Genomic DNA, 23820 nt, shown 5'->3' on the forward strand with positions numbered 1-23820 from the left:
GGAGGAATAACACACCAGAGAAATTTAAGGTTGAAAAACACACCAGAGAAGTTTAAGGAGTAATAACACATCAGAGAAATTTAAGGAGGGATAACACACAGAGAAGTTTAATTAGGAATAACACACTAGAGAAATTTAAGGAGGAATAACACACCAGAGAAATTTAAGGAGGAATAACACACAGAGAAATTTAAGGAAGAATAACACACAGAGAAGTTTAAGGGGTAATAACACACCAAAGAAATTTAAGGGGCGGATCACACCAGAGAAATTTAAGGAGGAATAACACATCAGAGAAATTTCAGGAAGAATAACACACAGAGAAATTTAAGGAGGAATAACACACAACCGAAATTTAAGGATGAATGACATACCAGAGGAATTTAAGGAGGAATAACACACAGAGAAGTTTCAGGAGGAATAACACACCAGTGAAATTTAAGGAGGAATAACACACAGAGAAGTTTAAAGAGGAATAACACACCAGAGAAATTTAAGAAAGAATAACACACAGAGAAAATTAAGGAGGAATAACACACCAGAGAAATTTAAGGAGGAATAACACATCAGAAAAATTTAAGGAGGAATAACACATCAGAGAAATTTAAGGAGGAATAACACACAGAGAAGTTTAAGGAGGAATAACACACCAGTGAAATGTAAGGATGACTAACACACGAGAGAAATTTAAGGTGGAATAACACACAGAGAAGTTTAAGGAGTAATAACACACAACCGAAATTTAAGGGGGGGGGGGATCACACCAGAGAAATTTAAGGAGGAATAACACATCAGAGAAATTTAAGGAGGAGTAACACACAGAGAAGTTTAATTAGGAATAACACACCAGAGAAATTTAAGGAGGAATAACACACAGAGAAATTTAATTAGGAATAACACACCAGAGAAATTTAAGGAGGAATAACACACCAGAGAAATTTAAGGTTGAAAAACACACCAGAGAAGTTTAAGGAGTAATAACACATCAGAGAAATTTAAGGAGGGATAACACACAGAGAAGTTTAATTAGGAATAACACACTAGAGAAATTTAAGGAGGAATAACACACCAGAGAAATTTAAGGAGGAATAACACACAAGAAATTTAAGGAGGAATAACACACAGAGAAATTTAAGGAGGAATAACAGACCAGAGAAATTTAAGGAGGAATAACACACCAGAGAAATTTAAGAAGGAACAACACGCTATGACTATTCTATATGGATGAAAAGTCAAATATATATACAGCTGAAAACTTTCAGATTTACTTTATTTAGTCAAAAAATGCAATTTTACTAGAATGTAAGCTTTAGAAAACTAAAACCCAGCTGGGCAACACATAAACAGTTAACCCGTTAACCGATGAAGCTAGCCAGCTAGGCAATCGAGTTTAAAAGGAATATGCAAGTTTTGCTGGTAAAAGTTTAACGTGTAGCGGTCACCCTGCCAAGTTCTGATCTTGCTCGACATTGCTTAACTGAGATATTCTATCACATCACTAGAAAATTCATTAGCGAGGCAGTATAAGTTTCCTCTACATGTATCTGTCCGTTACACAGGTAGATGTATTCATATTTCCATTCATGTTTTAAAGGAAATCAGCCATTATGACGACGTGGTATACCTCCTTAAACACTAAATTTCACTGACCCCACCACTGGTAGACTATTTCATGTATGTTACACAATCGTCGCCCGTCCTAAATCGTTGCCGACGACCATTTGGGCATAACCTCCCACCCCAAATTGTCATCCCCCTTTCTGTAACTACATGTATTTGAAAACATCATTTACATACAAACTGGTCTTGTTTGTTCACTCCTCTCCTCCTCTCTCTTCGTCTTTTGTGGTCAGCTATAACCGCAAAAGCTTCTCTAGACCTAATATGCAAGACAGTCTAATCTTCTATCGACTTTTTCTTGTTCTGTTGTATATATATATATTTAAAAACATTTATTATGTTCACAGTATTTATCATTGTTGTTTTTGGTTAGTAGTGGTGTAGTTAATATTGAAAGAGTTATATTTGTTGCTGGTGGGAACGGTGTCATTGTTGTCTATATGATTTTTTTGTGTCCAGTCCTAGAGAGAGAGAGAGAGAGAGAGAGAGAGAGAGAGAGAGAGAGAGAGAGATCTGTCCAGCAATAAATCATTTTGCCTTTTGTTGTAGGGTCATTCTGCTGATCACGGGGTTGTTAGGTCTTGTGCACCGCAGATTTGTTAGTGACATCAGATTGTATTAGATTACGCCTATTAGCTCTCTTTCCAGAATTCTCATTTTGGGAGAGGGATGTCAGACGGTCACTTGTAATCTACATACAAAATTTTAGCCCAATAGGTCAACAAACACCAGAGATATGAGTGAGGACAGACAGACAAACAGACCAAGTGAAACTTATGTACCCCCCCCCCCCCCCCCCTATAAGAGAGAGTACAATGAGATAACTTCTGTGTAACGTCAATAGAATATTGGCGGCCGACGATTTAGGACATCCCAAAATCGTCGTCCCTAATGATAATGCAATATTGTCCCAAATCGTCGGTGAAATGTCATCCCAAATCGTCGACGGCGACGATTTGGGATGGGGCGACGATTTAGGGTGTAACACATGTGTACTATTTAATTGGCTGATTTTCTCAATCCGAAATCAGACTGTTCGTCCTAATTAAATCACGTTAAAATGTAGACAATACATACATGGGTGTAATTACAGGTGTCGGTTCTACTCTTGCCAGACAGGGGCTTCTGAAGGCTTGGCTCCATAACTGACCATTTTATCAATTCTGTTTATCAATTAAAACACCAGAAATAGTCATGTCAAGTAGGAGTGTCAACGAATATTAGTCCGTTAAAATGAAAATAAAAGAAAGACAACTCTGGCAAAATGAATTGGAAAGTTTTGATTAAGAGTTATCTCTCTTTAGTTATGATCCTTAGATATTAGTGATTGGTCCGCTCGCGTACTTTTATACACCTTGAAACGGAGGTTCCCAAAAGAAATGCAGAGACGTCGCGCACGGTACTGGTGTTACTTCCATACGTGCATTAGAAAATGCTTCCGCTGTGTTTACACAGATGTATATTTTGTGGATTATTAAAGTCTTATACATCAATGGCAAGGAAAATATATAAATAATGATAATAGCTTATATAAAATATAATTTACAAGCATTTCATTAGCAATAACGGAGTTATATACACGCAGATGTCGTCATTTTTCGATGTCCCGCGTTACATGAAATACGCATACGCTTTATCCACAGATTAATAAAATGATTGATTTTGTCCCAAATAAAGTAAAAATTGGTGTATGATTGTGACGTTTATCGAGAAATTAAGCGGTAAAGTCGACGTCGCGTTTTTACGATATGACGGCATGATTTTCTGCAACGTTGTTTTTTCAATCACATGTTAGGCGCTTCCTTGAGAAATCATGGAACTGTCAGTACGCACTTTAAAACACACAAGTTTCATTTATCTGTTATATATACAATTATTAATATATATTATATCGGTTTAAGTGTTTAGTATTGATGTTAATTAGTGCTATGTATTAATGGATTTTCGTCGAAAATAAAAAATATATTTACAGGTATTTCCCTTTCTTCGGGAAATACAGGTAAAATGAAAGTCTATAGAAATGAAAATATTTCACCTGACATCCTGAATTTATGTGTGACATATACCAAACAGTCATATTTTTAAACAGACATATTTTTAAAGTAACGTTTATCTGGGTTTACGCCCCCCCCCCCTCCCATTTTTGAAGTAACGTTTATCTGGGTTTACGCCCCTATTTGAAATATTAGATCGATACAATATGAATTGCATGTATATAAAACAGCCGTCCGATTGTTGTGCTTCCTGTTGGTTTACTTTCTGCGGTGTTTACAAGTTTTACAATATGTACTATTCCTTGATTGTGAACGTACATATGTATCTTACAATGCTGTATGTACAAAATAGCATCGAATCCTAAAAATAGCCGATAAAGTTTACCATTGCGTAGCTATACAGCGAAACGTTTAGTAATAATTATGTCGCTCACCTTTTGTTCGCACGTAAAAAAAAAATTTAACAATTGTATTTTGGCAACACTAACCTGAAAATATAAAATGTTTTGCAAATACTAATTTATTTCCGAAATTAGAAAAAATCAACTTGTAGATTCTGCGTTCTGACCTGTAGCTTTATTCTTTTACACACACACATCTCTCGAAAAAAAAAATGCTTTACAAATAATTGAAAATATTTCTAAAAACCCGATGATCAATCAAATTATTGTATTTCACTTATGACGGTTAATAAAATATTTTGTAAAATTTTTAGGATCTAGACAATATCAACAATGAATATTTTCCCATGAAAAATCTTACTAATCAGAACGCAGGTGCGTGTTCTATTAACGAAAACAGTGATGACGGTGAATCAGACGATATGTCAACCGATTTAGAGGCCCGGGTACACCTGTTTGGGGAAGGGATTGCCAACTTACCCCATGATCCTTGTACAGAAGATGTGAAATAACGATCTTAAATTGAAAAGGGATGCGGGTGTGCGAAAAACTGTATTTCTACATTTAGTTTTTCAGACATCAGAGAACACGCTATTTCCTTAACTGAGATGACGAAAAATGAAAGACTTTCATAATATGGCGAAGTTTATAAAGATAAAATCTAAATGTAGACAGTCAAAAGATGGAGATTCAATTAGAAAACGTCTTCGATACATTAAGTTTGTCGACAAACTTTTTTGATAACACACAGCATTGGCGAGTTTGCATTGAAATCTCTGATACATCATCTGATCACAAATGGGTTGGTTTCAAGAACTCATGGAAATAAACATAGGCGGCCTAAAAATGCATACGGTTTTGATGTTTTGAGGGATGTTCCTCAGTTCATATCTAGTTATGCCGAAGAGCATGGTCTGCTTCAGCCGGCAGCAGTCAACAGGAATATCGGTGTACACATAATTCTACCATGCAGTGAAAGCAAACAGTCCCTGTACAGAATATACGAAGATGTTTGTATCGATAATGACAAGACAGCAGTAGAGCTACCGACGCTCAAAGGCATCTGGCAGATTTGCTGTCCAAATATAAAAGTCATGTCACCCAAGACTGAAGTATGTCCTATCTGTGAACAACACAAAGATCACATTCAATCGGCCATGACAAAAAAACCCGACAAGTTAGCTGCTCTGGACAAATATAATCTAATTAAAATCAGATCCTAGGATACGCTCACAATCGCTTACACAGAGTATACGACGCGGATCTAAGAAGTCTGATTTTAATTAGATTGGGTCAAATATAGTGCACATTTGAATGAAGTGAAAGTAGAACGACAGGTACCTTACAATAAATAAAATTCACAAACCACTAAAGTGTGAAAAAATATCTTATAAAATGTATTAAAATACTGTATTACAGCAAGTGTGTTTAAAATCCGTTGTTGTAAATACTGGGATATTTACCGATAATAAGAACTGCATGAGCAACCAGTCCTGGTACAACTAGCTTCGCCGATGTCAACAGAGCTTAACCATGTCCATTTATATACCTTTGATTACTCGCATGCTTTATACATGAAAGGTGAAGATCTATACGGAACAGTGATCAATCTCATAACTCCTATAAGCAATACAAAATAGATAGTTTGGCAAACACGGACCCCTGTACCGCATCATGTTTGTCAAGTTGGACCTCTCTACTTTGCTACACCTAGAAAGATTCAGTTGTTTGGAGTTGCTATAGAACGTAGCTTCTTGATTATTTCTGTGTACTTCCGTTTCTAAATTTAGACAATTTAATATTTTCTGGCGAACAAATAGTATTTAGTAATAGGTTTTGTAAATCACGTAGGTCAACTTCCTAGTAGATGAGGATTCGACACCGGGAAAAACGGAACACACGCCAAGGTCGCTATTAGCGTAATTTCTATGCTTCATTTTTGTTTTGAGAATTTTGGACTGGGTGAAAAAGAATGCCACGTACAATGTGATAACGCTTCAAGTTAAAATCCAAATCAAATAATTAAAGATAGTAATGAAGAAATAAGCACGATTGTGTAGTTGCACATGTAGTATGGGTCTTTCAATTTTTAAAGAAGCATTTTCATTTTACTTTGAATGAGAAAACAAATATAAATTCATGTTGACGTACTTACTTTGTAGAACGCTGAGTGACAAACACCCCCAAATGCATTTGCACATGCAAGTCCCATACCATGACAAAAGCTTAGTGGACGTCGGGTCAGTGATTTTTGGGGGCCCATATTGGGTCTGAATTTCGGCCCTTTCCCCTCCTAAAAATTGTCAATTTCCCCCCAGTTTAGCTTGCATTTTCCCCAATAATGAAATTATGAAAGGAAAATGTATTTGAAAAAAATAAACGTTCGATGTGAATTATATACATAAGACTTACATGTAACAAAGTGTTATGGGAATGATGATTTGGATAGAATAGTTGAAATTTTTTAGAAGGTTAAAGAAAATTAGATGTGTAAAATAAAGATAATATAATGTTTGATATGATTTTAAAACTTATTTACGATAAAATTGATTTTTCCCAGTTCGACTAATATGTCAACTATTTTCCCCAATTTGAAAGCCACAGGACCCATGTAAAAATGTAGAAAAATCACTGCGGGTTTGTTTACTTAAAAAATTATACAGAAGGTCAGAGGTTGAATCTTGAATCAGTTAGCATCCGTAGTCAGAAAAAGCGGGACATCTATTAACGAAGTGGTTGTATTCGGTGGTGCTGATGGAGAATGGCTGGACTGGAAAACTTCACATCCAATTATTTCATTCCCTTCAAGGGTATTAGAAAATTCAGACACTTTGTTTTCCAAGCAGATAAGCCAGGTAGAATACGCTATTTAAAAGAACGTTGGGTGTTATTTTTTTTTTCACATAAGAAACGGATTGTAACAAGTCTGATTCATTATGTTACCACATATCGATTTTTTCGGCTGTTACATGTAACACCAATCCTGAAAGGGGATACACTGTAGTTGGGTGATATGTGTGTGTGGGGGGGGGGTGGGGGGGGTGGGGGGGGGGTTGCGGCGACTACGGTATAATTCGCTGACTTGCCATCTCAACAACAAAAATCAAACCTTAATCATTTTCAAACAAGGTACTGGTACATGTATATATAATTTCCTCTCTGAATTAAACTCTTATCAATGATTTACATTTCTCCTATATATTGTGCACATTCTTCTACCGGTATTGCTGTAGCTAAAGAAGTGCCAGACTCACCCGGAACAGAACTAAAACTGCTGAAAGCAGGCGTGGATACAGATGCCATCCTTCCTCCAAGCCATTCCGGCAGCTGGTTTAACCAGAGAGAGAATGCAATACTTGTTTAAATTTATTAGACCTATTGTCAGGGCCCCGTATAAGGACGTAGTCGCCCCCTCTCCCGAAAAAGACTATAAAAACTAGCCTATTTTGAATCTGTCATAATCTAAATAATTGTTTGAATGTTGATAAATGTATACCTATATATCAGATGATAAAAAGAAATTCAGACTCATGTATTTTGATTACGTTTGAAATAGTAACAAAACGTAACAAAATACAACGTAAATTTCCAAAAATCATGACGTCAAACGACTCGATGCAAGTTTTTACCAAGTTTGATTGGGATTTTAAGGTCATTATCATTGGGCTGTAACGTAATGTTACATATCAACAGAAAGAGGAGAAATTTTTCTATCTAAAACATTTAAAAGGTGAAAAAGTGATATTTTTCACTTGTCGCGCAATGACGCGACATCAATGTACACAACCTACGTCTAGCTAAACGTAAAATGTTGCTATCATTTTTTTTAAATGATCTAAATTAAGATGATTTTTAAAAACAGTATACAAGGTATTTAAGCTATAGCATGTGTATCTCATAGATATGTTTTACTCTGGTACATGTACTTTAATTGGCTTTATCAAATGACAATTATACAGACAACATTTTGTTGCATGTACTACTGTATGTATGCATATAAAAATTCAGCATTGAACAGATACACTTACGGTGTGTAAAACGTTGCAATATTATACAAATCTTGATTTATATACGAAACTCTTTAATCATATTCGATAATCTTATTATTCATATGAGAAAATTTTAATTATATTCGATAATCTTAATATTTATATGCGAAAATTTTGATTTATATTCGATAATATTGTTATTTATTTACATTTGGTAACCTTGTTATTTATATTCGATATATAAATCTCGATTTATATTCCATAATATTTGATTCGTATTTGATAATGTTGATGTACACATGCTAGATGTACGCATGGATTTAGTCATATTGATTGTAGGTGAAATGCATAATTTTAAAAATTGATAAAAGAATTGGCTTCATTGACCATGACCTGACCTCGGATGTCTTAAATTTAATTAGAGGAGCTACTCTGCTAAAATTAAACTTTAATAAATATACAGCACTACCAGCCGTGAGACATTTGGCCTGAATTGAATAGTTGACCTTGCCCTAATATGCTGAATAAACCCAGTAGCTATGTCGAAGCTTGGGTGGCTGCCCTATAATCCCTCAAAGGCTGCTTAGCTAGCTGGATTAACAAGAGTGATACACATTTGAATATTTATTAATCGTAATCAGAAACAGGGTGCAAATTTACATATATGGCGGAAAAGGTCGCATGAAAATTTTTGATGGGAACTGGGGAGGCGGCCAATTTGACTACCAACGTATGGGCAACACAGGGGGGCCTATGTGGACATAGGTGCCTGGACCTGAACGGGTGATCATGTTCTAAGGGGGAAGAGATCTCTGCGCATCTCACCTCTCTCCTGCGTACTACCTGGTTTAAAGAGCAAGTACAGAGCAAACTGTGGACCCTCCTACAGTTTCCAACATGCACTAGCCTGTAGCATCTCCTAGGAGGTGGATGTGAGCACAGGCACCAGACCGGTGGATATATATAGCATGTTAGATCTTATGTTACCCCCCCCCCCCCCCCATTCCAGTGAAAGAAATATATATACATATATATGTCACAAATTAAATGAATTGAATATCAAAATCTTGTTAGAGTATCAATGACGTGTTGAACAACCTCACTGTTATATTTAGGACCCAGGTGATCGCTGGCGGTTGTGAGCGATTGCCCCTGGAATGTTTCGCCCACATGGGTTGGTACTCCAGAAGAGTAGAGGAAGCCTCTCTTTCTCTATATAGTAGAGTAAAATACAAATTTTTGCATATGAATATCACGATTTCTCGCATATAAATCAAAATTTTTGCATATATATATCAAGATTATCGAATACAAATCAAGATTTCCGCATATGATTAACAAGATTATTAAATCAAAAGTTCAACGTCTGACAAAAAAAAAATCTAGATTCACATAGTTTTCACGAGACCACCCCCCTCAAAACTAAATATGATATATATTGAAGCTAATCGATTCACAAGTAAAACATATGAGTATAAATAACACTCTGTATACCTTTTCTACTGTTTATTCACAAATGAAAGTGAACATTAAAACGTTAAAATGTAATATTATTTAGAGGTTTTTAACTCTCACTTCAACTCACCGTGGTTATTTTTATCATCATTTTATTCATTTATAAAGCGCAAACTTACATATATATACTTTCTATGCGCTGGTTGGTTTTTTCCCCACTAGAGCGTGATCGATGTCGGATGACAGAAACGTACGGGAGTTTTTAAACACCCCCCCCCCTTCCACATAACTATTTGAATTTAGAATTTTATCTCGTAGCTTTTTTTCCAAAATAATGGAAATGTTTGAATTTATGATTAAATCATTTTCACTTGCATGACACCCTAACAAAAAAATCGATTGTAAAAGCTTAAATTTATAATAGTTTTAAAAAAAACTTTTGTTATTTCATGGATTTCAGAAAGTGGATGAGAAAAAGAAAATGCCGAAAACTAAGGCTAGCATTGTAGAATAAAACCAAAACTATCAATCAGACTGAATATAAACAAATATCAGAGGTGGTGAGAAAGTACAGAGCGAAACGGGCTATAAATGTGAGAGAAAGAAACACAAAGAAAATATAGAAATTCATTAAAACGTACAACTAGCCATGCGGTATATATCCTAGAAAAAAAACAAAACTGATTTTTTTTTTTTTACTGTGTTCAAATTTCTCAGAGGTCATTCATAAGAATTGCAAGCCTTGTTTCATGGGATGGTTACCTTTAAAAGGCGAAACGAAATCGAAATGAAACGAAATCTACCGAAACGAAACGGCACCTACCGAAACGGGTACCCTTAATTATTTCATACGAGATGCCTGCTGTTGTAGGCACGGTGAAATAAATACAGTACGTATACTTTGGAGTATTTCTAAGAATTCATAATTTTTATGAATGTACACTATACACGTACAAAGATTTATTTTGAATTTTTAAACATTACATCATGCGTGTGCTTTAGTTATGATATTACAGCTTGGAGATAATGAATTTGATTAAAATATGACGTTGCTTTCGTGATTCTTTTGCCACAATTTATGACGTTATAAGCGTAACGTAAAGTGACACCAGTACCGTGCGCTTAGTGGCATTTATCTTTTAATATCGCATTATATCCATTTCCTGGTTTACTCAAAAATAGCGAAAAGTTTTAATAAATGCAGTTCTCGGTATTGTGTAAAAATGCAACATGATAGAATTGATGTTTGAAATTAATATTAACATATTGTATTGATTTTCTATAAGCATTCAAACTTAGGAAGACGGGAAAGTGAAAACAAATGCATGAAAAGAAGAATGAATTACATCTAAGCAAATTATGAAAAAAAAATCTCATTTCCCTTGTAGTAGCATACTTCATTTTATAATTATTGATTAGATTGATTATTTCATTGAATTACCTCGATACAAATACAAAACTCTGACTCACTTTAAAGGTCAAGTACGATGATTTTCCTAAAACTTGAGTTTTATACAGAAAAATGTCTGTCGTACACTTATGGATTAATTTCCATGGCAATTTTGATAAAAATCACTTGGCGTGAATTACACGGCGCTATCAAACTTTTACCTGTGCGATCGATAAATGTGTTGTGACGTGAGTTATCGCTCGTAGCTTATGACGTCATCTGAGACAACTTTCGATTGCATTGATAGGCTTTTATAGCCCTAGTGTTTACATAGAAAAGTCCTGCATTTAAGGTACAGTGCGCTGCTTTGAACTGCAATGTGAAATCGGGACAGGGATTAAGTATGTTTCTTTCCCCAAAAGACCCTAAATTTCGTAGAATTTGGACACTGAAACTGAAAAGAGGCACTGAGATCTGTGACAAGCCACGATGCTCAGTGAGCGACACTTTGATATTAACGAGGATTAAGTTTCCATCAACCCTGTTGCAACGTGATAAACTGGGCATTCTACAAAACAAGTGGGGGATGTATTTTAATTATAAAAAGTTCAACCCCAAAAGGGGGGGGGGGGTGCAATCCACCCCTCTCTACATCCACCACTGAATGCTTTAATGCGACATTGTATGCATTGGGTTTGCGATTGCACATAAAAGTTAATGTCACCCATTACCTAGTTCAAATTGATTTTATTAAATGAAATATCTTTCGAATCATACTGTATTTATAACGGACTCATCACTTCATTTCTTCACTATAATATTTTGAAAAAATAAAATATAGTAAAACTGGAAATGAATTCAATTTCAAAAACCCATTTTGATAAAACCTTATTTATTGCGAGGTCAGTCCAATTTCCAAAGCTTTTTTTCCCAAGATCATTATGCAAACAAGTACAAGTTTTTCCTTTTCCTAATTGCTTTTAAGTGCTATATTAATTAATATATCATGGATAATTAAGGCAAAATTTCACAACTTTGTGCCGTAATATTTCAATTTCGCATTTGACGTGTGTTGTGAAGAAATTATACGCACTAATAGGCCTAATTTACATTTTATGATATTGTATCTACATGTAGATGTTTTAACAAGGGGGGGGGGGGGTTACAAATAACATTGTGCACAATAAGTTTTTTGTTTTTGTTTTTTTTTTTTCAAAAAGGCATTTTTCAATTAAATATATATCTAGCTAAACACATTTGAATCTGAATCTGATCAATCTCATACTAGTAAATCCCATAAAAAATACAAACGTGAGAGTCAATCTAGTTAAAATCAGATCCTAAAATACGCTCACAATCGCTACAATAGAGTATACGGCGAGTATCTATGAAGTCTGATTTTGATTAGCCTAGATTGTGTAAAATACAAAGGTTATCTTTTGATAAAACATTTTTTCCAATAGCATTCCCAATTTTCTATGGACTGTCCCGGTAAATAATTTTAACTGAGATTCCGATGAGATATTTGTCGAACATAGACATATTACTATCTGACGGTTTCGAAACGGGTGCAGGTACAAACATAAAAGGTTGAATCCCTAAACTCAAGTGTATCTACGGTATTTCACCGTCATTATCCACGGTGTTGCTAAAACTGGCAATTTCTCACAGAAATTAAAACAATGATATACAAGCGAAAATAGGCCCGTACCCAGACTTTTTCAATGGGGGGTGCATAAATTTACGGCGAGCGGTTTGAGGGCCGCTTAAGGCCCCCAAGCGGGTCCAGGGCGAAGCCCGGTGGGGGGTCCTGGGGGGCGAAGCCCCCCGGAAGCAGAAGCGAAATAGAGAAAAATATGGGTAAAAATGCTCTATCATGGATGCAATTTTTGCTTTTTATTTACTTATTTGATACTCATAAATATGAAAGGGGAAACATACTAAAATTGGTCATCGCATAGGCAATATGTATTGAATTTATTTCGTGATATTTCTTACTGTGAAAGTAAAAGCTAGGGATTTTAGAAAATATTTGACTTTAATAGTGCTTGATGATTTACACAGCCGACTTTAATAGTGCTTAATGGTTTTCACAGGGGGGTGCGTTTGCACCCCCCGCACCCCCACCCCCCTCGGTACGGGCCTGGTAAACAACTACAATTGTCTCAAATGACGTAATAAGAAAGGGCGACAATTCCTTCATTCGTTTCTTTAAACAACGATTTTTGAATAGGTATTTTGCTCATTTACCTGGATAAAAAAAAAAAAAAAATAAGCACATCAATAAACTTTTCAAAACGGGTTTTAATGAATTATAAACTTTATTTTCAAATCTATTTTTATTACACTTGACCTTTAAAGTAAGGAAATTCCGATTTAAACAAGAAAAAAAAAAAAAAAAGAATTTTCTCCGTTTGTGTTGTTGCGTAAAGGTCATTATGTCACTTACAAAACCTGAATAGATCACTCTCTTGATCGCGTATTGCTGCTCATCAGTCGCGGATCTAGAGGGGCGGGAAATAACAGACCAGGGGTTTAACCCCCCTCCTTTTGGTTGGTTTTAAAAAGCAGATATTGTTTTTAAAAGGAAACTTCATTGGCGGAAAAAGTGCAATATAGTGTCGCGTCCCTCCCTTGGTAAATGTTTCGGATCCGCCCCTGTATAGGAGGGAGGGGGGGGGGGGGTAATCCTTTAACTGAAAATATTCTGATACACATTTCGGGGTTTTCTATTTTCTCTCACTTTGTTTGGTACAAAAAGTTCTTTTAAAATCTGTATCTTATATCTTGAAAGCAATAACAACTTCTCGGGTCTTTCCGGCATTCTGTCGAGAATTTGTCACTCCTTTTGAGATGTCACCAGCTGTACGTGAAGTACCACAAATTTAGACCTATACTTAGCGCTCAGGGTCGTAACAGTGAAGGTTCGTTAGCGTGCCAATGCCTTCCGCGACGTGGGACCTCCGTTTTTAAGGTCATATCCAAAAGAAAGTAAATATGAATAAAAAAAAAAATGAATAATATCGAGGCAATTAGAAAATAAAAATCTCATTCTACTTTTAGCAACATAATTTAGATAATTATTGATCAAATTACCTTGAACGAAAATCAAACAGTCCGTCTCAATTTTCTGTATGAAATCTTTCTTTTTTTTCCACAAATTGAATTATACTGACCTCAGAAACTTTCTTGAGTTTTGGTTTGACTTTTTTAAAATGATTTGATATTGCTTTGAATTGATAGTATGAAGTTTGACATTAAAATTATAAAAAACAAAAGGGATCTATAAAAGATGAAGAATAATAATTCTGTGTATTCATTTGGGCTGTTGTGTAAAGGTCGCTACGCCACTTGATTATATTTCTATACAAAAAAAGTGAATGAATTACTCTCTTGATCGCATATTGTTGTACAGCAGTGGCGGATCTAGCGGGACGGGGTGGATGGGGAGGGGAGGGGGGGGTAGCGGGTCTTGATTTAAAAAAAAATATCAATTTTGTTTATAGGCATGCACCTATGTTTGTTTTTTAAACAGTCCATTTTTGCCAGTTTGGGATCTCCACGTTTACATGGGGAAGGGGGGGGGGGGGGGGGGGTAGGAGAAAAAGGTACACACTTGGGTTGCATCTCTCTCATTTAAAAAAAAGGTCCAGATCCGCTATTGTAGACATTTTGAAAATATATTGAAGATTACACATATATAGGAGCAAACCTGAAATCATGTTGCACAATGGCGTCATGCCATGGGTGAGTAAAAATGGGGGAGGGGTGTCAAGAATGAAAATGTACGCTGACATTTTTTTTCAATTTATATTTAGATGTTATAGCCAAAGTTTAATTTAGATTTTTTAGAATTTACATTTGCAGATCTAAAAGATACGGGAGTACGTGTACCCCAACCCCCCTTTGGTTATGGTAGTTGGGGGGGCGGGGGGACATATAAAAAGATCTCCCCTTCCTTCTCTTTGGTTGCAAAATTTTCTTGATCCGCCACCAAAAAAAAAAAAAAAAAAAATCTTGAAAGGAACTTCTCGGGTCATTCCGTAAGCTCGGGAATATGAATGTGTTGTATTTCACTTGCCGGAAAGACTCGAGAATGTACGATTGCTAAAACAAGAGTTGTCTTTCTTGATGAAGCAGAAGACACTTGCGGCGAAAACGAAGATGGATGCCGAATCAGCGTGATCAGACAGAAAGCTTATATTTGCGGATACTTAGCGAAAATGACTGTCGGGTACAGTACTATGACACGTAGGTACCATTTATTTAGATTCCTCTGGTTATTTGGTTTAGCCTGAGTTCCATGAAAGAAATATTCAGGACAGACGGGTTTTTCAAATTTCATGGGTGTTGCTAAAACGCGGAACAGAAAATGGAACGGAAAATATTGTATGCAGTGATGTTATGGGGGGTCACCTGTGAATAGATGAAATTGACTGTTTTGAAGAAATATTTACCGGTCAGCGTTTTTGTTACTTAAATAGAAAAAAGAAAACTTTAAAACAAATTAATCATTAAAGCCAAAATATTCACAGCCTTATGTGAGAGTAAAGTAAGAGTAAATTCGGACGGTTGAATGCCATCCATGTCAATCGGAACTCCTCGAATTGCATCCATGTCAGACCATCCGGTGTCAGGTTTATCCGTCCTACAGTTGATTCGTCCCTAGATGATCCGTCCTCTGGTAAACTGTATGTTTGTAGAATTGTATCAGGGGCAGTCGAGCAATGCATCTGTTGTTTCAAGTGCGATAATCAATAATATGTTGACGGTGCTACCGTTTGAGCGAGCGCAGCTACGTAGGTATGTACATATTTTGTAATGTTCATGCTTTGGTCAGGTTTAATTTAAACAATATATATTTGCCAAATACTCAGTATATGACTAAAATTAGGCAGCAGAAACAGCCCATTCTAGTTTTCTCCCATGGTTTTATATTAAGTCATTAAAACATAAAACGTATGTATACATGAATGGGATTGAAATATTTTTTATACCTATACATTTTATTTCTGCCGCCTTCACTGTGACTTACTTAACCTTTGACCCGCGACTTGTTCTGAACTGTATGCCCTCAAAAATAGAGGCTACTTTCCTTATTTCTACTTTCTATCTTTCCAAGTCACTAATACACACCTATTTGATTTTTAAAAATGAAATTCATATAAAAATCTCCTTGTAGCAATGGCATGCTTTAGAAGAGAAAATTTTAACAAAATTTATAATATTGTACATAATCCTAGTTGTAACACAATGATGAAATATTTCAGCACTCTCAAATAATATTGAATAAATTGCAACATATTTGAGACCCTCTCCACTGTTTTTGTAAGGATACATTGAAATTTATTCACAAAACTAGAATTATAATTAATGATTTTTCAGTCATGAAGTGACATGGCTGGTTATCAGTTGGGGGGGGGGGGGGGGGGGGGTCATCATGGTTTGCATTACCGGACGAGCCAAGGGAATAGATTTATAAATAGTTCTTATTTTTAGACGTGAAAAAAAAAAAGATTTAAGAAATAATGTTTTTGATCCAGCCGAATTCCATCAATTTTTTTGCATTTTTATTATTTTTCTTAATCACTCTGTGTCTAAAGAAAAATGCAAAAGTAAAGGAAGAACCTCAGTCTTGATAAGGCATTTTCATGGTTCATATAGAGATTGCAAAATGTTTTTCAGAATTTGTGAGGCCAATCAGCCAGCAACGTCCACCATTTCTGGACACCCATTGTCCGATTTCACCACGACCTGGTGTACATCTTTTAAATGTGGAAGTGTGACTATTCACGGTAACAGTAAGATACACGTCTTGTCCGTGACTACATTATTAGCAGTAAGTCAAGCGAGGCAACTGTTGCAGCTAATTTTCACAGACAATTACAAACTCGGGATGTAGTGTTCTTATTGATGCTGGTACTGATTGTTCAGTAAAATATCCAACAAAAGTAGAAGCTCTTATTCGCAAAAGCAATGAAGGCCCACTTATTAGGGCCCCGCATGAAATGCGGGAAGCCCTATAGTAATCACATTGTCCGTCCGTTCGACCGTCCGTCCGTCTGTCTGTCCGTCAACACTTTCTTTGTGACACGATAACTCAAACAGTTTTTATCGTACAGTTTTCAAATTTTGTGTATGTGTATATATTTGGTTTTTTTTAATGTAATATAAAAAATGCTTGATGTTACATGTATACTGAATTAAAACACGTCATTCCCAGTCAACAACTTTCGATCGGGATCGGAATACGAAATAAAATTTCTTATATCCGGTTGCAAAGTGAAACTGCTTCATGCTTCAAGTTATTGAATTATGTAGCAATTGCACGTTACACATTAGAGAACTGTTCCTTTTGATAAAGAAAGTCACAAAATAGATACAAAATGAGTGTACCTTATTCATTACTGTTACCGAGCTTTCGTCGGTGAAAATCTCGAAATGGCGTGTTTCGCTGCGCTTCGTCCACATTTTCTATGTGAGTATTTTGATATTTGCTTATGCATTTTTTGCGCATACATGGTATGTCTCGGCTAGGAATAATGGAAACTTTCTCACCTATGTATGTAAAGACATATTAATCTCTGTTTTTAAAAATGTAGAACACTTTTATCAAATGACAATGTGTTTGAAAACGCTTAGAGCCCCGATGTCAGAATTTCCTTTTCCAAGACATCAATATGTCAAATTCATAATCCTTTTCGAATAGTATGTAACATATTTTGTACCAGTTATCCATTTTGTGTCCCCTATTACAATGGGATTTTGTTGCACTCTGTTGTGTTTGAGTGGATGTCATGAGTGTGTCAAACAGAAGTAATTTAAGTTGCATAAGTCTCTCAAAAATATGCTTCATGATTCCTTTTTCACAAATTGGCATTCCAATGTATCTTTATATATTATTAATTCTAACATATATACCAGCCCCAAACATTGCTATATCAAATACAGATGTCACTTTCCTCTAATAACCCTCGGCGGGGCCCTTGCTGACCGTGTCAGTTTTCTAGTTGAGGACTTTAAAGTAAATCCTTGTTTGGAACGCTAGGTTTTCTTCCCCAGAAGCGTACTGTAAAATATACAGGATGGCCCAATGCAATACAACTTTTGCCAGAGTAAATACTTGACTTGTTAGCATCCAGCATGTTTCACAGCACATTTCTATTCAGTTTAAAAATAAAACAAACAAATCGCATACATGGGTGTTGATTTTTTTCTTGAAAGATATTCAAATTAAAAAAAAAAACTTGTAGACCTTATTTACAAAATCTTTTACCATGGCGAGTAGAAATTTTGAACATGGCGACTAGAAATATGAAAATGGCGACCAGAAATTTTTCTAGGTGGCCATTTTGCGACCTGATAGTAGATGTGACTTGGAGCACTGTTTTGAATATGAATTCTTTATCATGTTTATGGCAAAACCTTGTTATACTTTGGTGTTGACCCTGAACAACAGCAGAGCCAATGTGGCTCAGGTGAGCGATGTGGCCACTGGGCCTCTTGTTTATATTGTTATGTTTTTACATTCATCGGGATCTTGTTCCATGGTAGGGCATATGCATATCTAGAGGTAGTAGATGAAACGCAGTTCATTATTCTAATATTTCAAGCTCTTTAATCGCAATAGGAACATACTATTGAAAATATATATCAAATATGTTCATTAATCATGTGAGTTTTTTTCCCCTATAGGTGGTGACTGAAGTCTGGTCAGTCGGCAGGCAGCAGTACTCAATTTACCGCATTCCTACAATCCAACTGAAATTACGGGTATTCAGAATCGGCCTTTAAACAGTTGATGGTAAGTAGAATTACAAACAGGATTCAGAAGTCTGACTCTTTATAAGTAATTAAAATACAGATATTATTGTTATACATGTATATACAGGTTTTGTTTTATGTTGCATGTATTTTTTGGCAAAAATGGGGACCTAGACTTGATGCTTTTCAGCTCACCTGAGCCAAAGGCTCAAGTAAGCTTTTCTGATCAAAATTTGTTCGTTGTCTGTCGTCGTCGTAAACTTTTCACATTTTCGACTTCTTCTCAAGAACCGCTAGGCCAATTTCAACCAAACTTGCCACAAAGCATCCTTAGGTGAAGGGCTTTCAAGTTTGTTCAAATGAAGGGCCATGTCCCTTTCCAAGGGAAGACAATCACAAAAATGCAAAAATAGGGTGGGGTCATTTAAAAATTTTCTTCTCAAGAACCACTGGTCCAGAAAAGCTGAGATTGACATGAAAGCTTCCTGACATAATGCAGATTCAAGTTTGTTCAAAGCATGGCCCCCCGGTGGTTGGATGGGGCCACAATAGGGGGTCAAAGTTTTACATACAAATATATGAGATAAATCTTTCAAAATCTTCCTCTCAAGAACCACTGAGCCAGAAAAGCTGAGATGTACTTCAAAGCTTCCTGATATACATGTAATACAGATTCAAGTTAGTTAAAATCAAGGCCCCCGGGGGTTGGATGGGGCTACAATAGGGGATCAAATTTTTAAATGCCAATATATAGAAAAATCTTTAAAAATCTTCTCAAGGACCACTGAGCCAAAAAAGCTGATATTTACCTGAAAGCTTTCTGATATATATTTCAGATTTCAGTTTGATCAAATCATAGCCGCAGGGGTAGGATGGGGTCACAAGGGGGATCAAAGTTTTGCATACAAATATATAGGGAAAATCTTTAAATGTGAGCCAAGGTGACTCAGGTGAGCGATGTGGCCCTTGGGCCTCTTGTTGAACTCATTTTTATGCTCTTGGACTAGTGACAGGTGTCAATGGTTGTTTTTTTTTTCAGAAGCCCGCCCTGGTAGATGGAATCTGCCGCTTGACCAGCAGCACTGTCCAGGTCAGTGGTTACCTATTGCTCTAGACAAGGGTGGCACGTGGAGACTCATTTTTCCTGATGGTCTTGACGTTCACTAGCTGGCAATATTTGTGACTCATATCAGCCTCATTTACATTCTGAAGTTTTAATTCATAACATATTGCTGGATATTTGTAGAGACAGTGGTTGATGCTGGATATATGACTTTTCCTCAGCCCATCATTACCTGCTGGAGTGCTGGTAGAGGCTGAACGCTTTAATAAATATAACTGTGATCTTGCTGAGATGTAGTAATCCATGGGAATTTTCCAAAGAAGATTCAAGAGAAGTATTCAATTATATAAGTTCAGACTGTAGAGAGCATGAAAGCAGATATTACAGTTATCTCCCTTAGACTAGATGAATTACAATACAGAACTTTCAAATCATCTAAGTTTTGAGTTATAATGCTATTTGAATTCTTTGAATTTGGCTACGGTTACTAGTTAAAGACATAACCACATGTATTGCCTCAGTTTACTTACAATTATAATATATACCTATAAGTATAAATTGTCCTTCTCTTAATTTTGTATACTTTGTGGAATTTATAAAAATTGCATGATCACTGTTCGTTATCTTCTCTTTATATTAGCAGTAGATTCTCTGTACCTGACTCACCAGGAATGCATTGTTAGGTCACCTTAGTCACTCAGGTGATCTTTTGCAATTGATCTGCCCGTTCGTTATCGCCGTCTGTCAATTGTATATCGATTCGTTAAACACCCCTCTCAACAAAATTTCACTCATGGAGACATCATCAGTTCCGGCGAAGGGCTGCAAAATTTAGGTCTATGCTCGGCGCTTATGGCCTTTGAGCAGGGAAGGATTTTTATCTTGCCACAAAACATTCTTGGGAAAATGGGATTCATGTTTGTTCAAATGAAGCAGCGTGTCAACTTGAAAGGGGAAATTATACACTGAAACTTCTCCAAATCGGCCCCTCAGAAAACCACTCCTCTCTGAATATCGCCCAATTCTTAAAGTCTCTGTAGGAATCTTAACATATCCTTTCAAAGAAATTGATATAGTCCAAAGTGTGACTTTTCGAGATCTCCGCCATTTTTGACAAGGGACTTCTGGGATGATCCTCAGTTATAGGTTCAGATTTAGCTCGGATTATTCTGTGCTCTTTAGTCATTGGAGCTTGCAGCATGAGCCAGAGCACTGCACTCACTATTAATATGCAAGTAGCTGCATTTAATTCAAATTGAAGTTGAACACAAGGACCCCAGGGGTAGGGTGGGGGCACAATATGAAATCGGAGTTTTATATGGTAATATGCAGAAAATTTATTAAAACAAAGACTTTTCAAGAGGAGCAGGGCCACACTAAATCATATCCAAATGCAAATGTCCCCAAGTTGTGTGAAAACAAGGTTTTTTTATGACCCTGACTAAGGATGGGGTGGAATTGTTTTTGTCCTGTCTGTCTGAAATTTTAACCTTCCTCATAACTTTTGAATAATGAGCAGTGGGGCTCTCATATTTGCATTCTTTTTTATGGCCATAAAGTTTTTCACCTTGTGACCTTGACATTAGAGTTTGATCTACTGACCGGTTTAGGTAGAACTTTCATATTTTGTATACATACATGTATAATGACCTGAATGTTTTACAGAATAGTCATATGGTATTGAGGCATTCCTGTGTTGTGTGAATTTAAGTTGGCTTTATGTCGTGAACTTCGGGGCTAGGTGGGGCAACAAAATAGAGTCAACATATTTCATAGGAATAATGATTTAAAATACAAAAAAATTTGAAAATCAAAACAGCTGACCAAGAGCAAGGTAACTCGGGTGAGTGATGTGGCCTAAGGGCCTCTTTGGGATTAAACTCTAAGGTTATAATGTATGTTTTTAACAATTTATCTGAAATTATTTGTATGCGTTGATTTTGGGGTCCTGAAGGTCAAGGTCACTACTGGACTTCATAGAAAAGCTAGTATAAATTCATTAAGGAAGCATATGCCCTGCGTTGCAGAGTTCTTAGGCCACTGATAAAATGTGTTGTGTTTCCGCTAACCCGACTGACCCTAAATTATAGCCCCGACCCTAGATTTTTTTTTTGATATTTAGAACAAAAATCGTCATTTTCCCGGAAAAAATGTATTCCCGGTTCTTGGTTTTTGGTTTAGTTAGACATTGAGATGAAGTCATTCAAACGCTTTAATGATATACAAAATTGCATGGTTTTGTGTCAAGCGTTTAAACAACATTGATAATGTTTCTAACTAACAGCATGGATGATGGTTGACCCAGTGGCTAGTACCTCCATGCGTGCTCACGCAACGATGATTTAACAATTGAAGTTAACAGACGGTCAAGAGACTCTGCCAAGTGTCATGTTTTCATAGAAGACTTTCTTTTGTTAAAATTGCCAACTCCTATGTTGTTTTTAGACGGTGGCTATTTATAGCCATGCACTGTCTTATGCTATCATTTCAACGGGCATTAGACGGGGACCCTAGTTTTATATGGAGGTCATGATGCAGAGTGACAGACATGAATGTCCAGTCTGTCAAATTTGTATGCACATCCTTGGTTTCTGCTGCAGTTCTAACTGAAAACACTATGAAAACGGTCGCAAATAACGCAGTGAGCGCATCCGAGTTGTTGATGGCTGGTGAGAGCCGAGAGGAAAAAAAGATGTGCAGATTGTTTTTAAAATAAAAATTTATGTCCGGTAAAAAGTTTTAGCTGGAAGAGAGTTGGATCCCATTAGGATAAGTGGGATCTGCCCAGACTGTCTTCCTACCCTTGTTCCATTTAGATTGTGAAAATACATTCAGAAATGTATTAATAAACTTAAAATATGTTAATGATGTTGATATTTTGGTGATGATTTAATATATTTTTTCAAAACCATCACATTATTTTCCTGTCAAACATATCCAATAGAAGTATTCCTATGACAACCAATCTAAATGTAGAAACAATATATCTGGTACTTGTAGAGCATAGTGGCATAGAGGAGTTAACTTTTGTTGTTTTATGCTAGATATGTTTCATTGAAAAATATAGTTTCTTATAAAACATCTGGAAATAATCCTCAGCCAATAACAGGTGAAATGTTATGATTGAAAGGATATGGGGCTCACAGCGGGTGTGACCGGTCAACAGGGGATGCTTACTCCTCCTAGGCACCTGATCCCACCTCTGGTGTGTCCAGGGGTCCGTGTTTGCCCAACTATCTATTTTGTATTGCTTATAGGAGTTATGAGATTGATCACTGTTCGTTATCTTCACCTTGCAATGCAATTTAAGCAAAATTTTATTTTGAAAGTATAAAATTCAATAGAACATTTAACTTGTGCAGTAATTAGGGCTATACGGACCGTGGATATCGGCCTGGATAGCTCAGTGGTTAGAGCACCTGACTAGAAATGCAGGGGTCCAGCCAAAGATTTTCTCCTTCCCATACTACATTTGGTACCGTTGACCACCCCTAATGGTGCAGGTTGGCCTGTCAGGGGCAAAAAGAACCTGGGTTGATATTGAAAGACAATTATAAAATTATAATTGATCTTAAGGAGGGAGGAATGTAGTAATTAGGGCTCTACGGACTGGATATTGGCCTGGATAGCTCAATGGTTAGAGCACCTGCCTAGTAATGCAGGGGTCCCAGGTTCGATTCCCGGTCCAGCCAAAGATTTTCTCCTCCTTCCTATACTACACTTGTTAGAGTTTACAATGTTTTTGCATACTTTGAAAAAATAAAATTTAAAAAAAAAAAAATAATTTATTTCCTACCTTCCTACCCTATTTTTTTCTGGAACATTAGCGGAAACTCAACAATTTTTATCGTTGGCCTTATTCATATTCTATCATGAAACGGAGAACAAAGTCGCTTGACAAAATTCTCTTCAAAAAATTTACTGAGCATTTTCAACCTGTAGACAATTTTACTTGCCTGTCTGATTTCTGGTGATTCCAGCACTCAATGCTACTTTGGTTTTTCAGCTTTCTGGACCTTAAGATGTTGACACCCTGCTGATGGAGCAGAAGCAGAAAGCAGTTCTCTTACCATCAGATCTGATCCATTTTTGGAGATAGCCTTTTGTATGGAGCTGGTAATTTTGTTTTCCTTTTTAGTTCACT

General features: G+C 36.3%; 1 long non-coding RNA gene across 1 annotated transcript in view; it reads left to right on the forward strand.

Moving 5' to 3' along the window:
- The first annotated feature begins 14871 nt into the window (after positions 1–14871).
- The window catches only part of LOC125657387 (uncharacterized), a 199676-nt gene continuing 190727 nt past the window's right edge, over positions 14872–23820 (forward strand). Inside the window, exons 1-5 of the long non-coding RNA XR_008798333.1 lie at positions 14872–15100; positions 18545–18653; positions 19653–19703; positions 19860–20010; positions 23683–23792. This is a non-coding gene — a long non-coding RNA (uncharacterized LOC125657387). The remainder of the gene's footprint in view (positions 15101–18544; positions 18654–19652; positions 19704–19859; positions 20011–23682; positions 23793–23820) is intronic.

Source organism: Ostrea edulis, chromosome 9 (genome assembly GCF_947568905.1).
Source record: "Ostrea edulis chromosome 9, xbOstEdul1.1, whole genome shotgun sequence".
Lineage (NCBI taxonomy): Eukaryota > Metazoa > Mollusca > Bivalvia > Ostreida > Ostreidae > Ostrea > Ostrea edulis.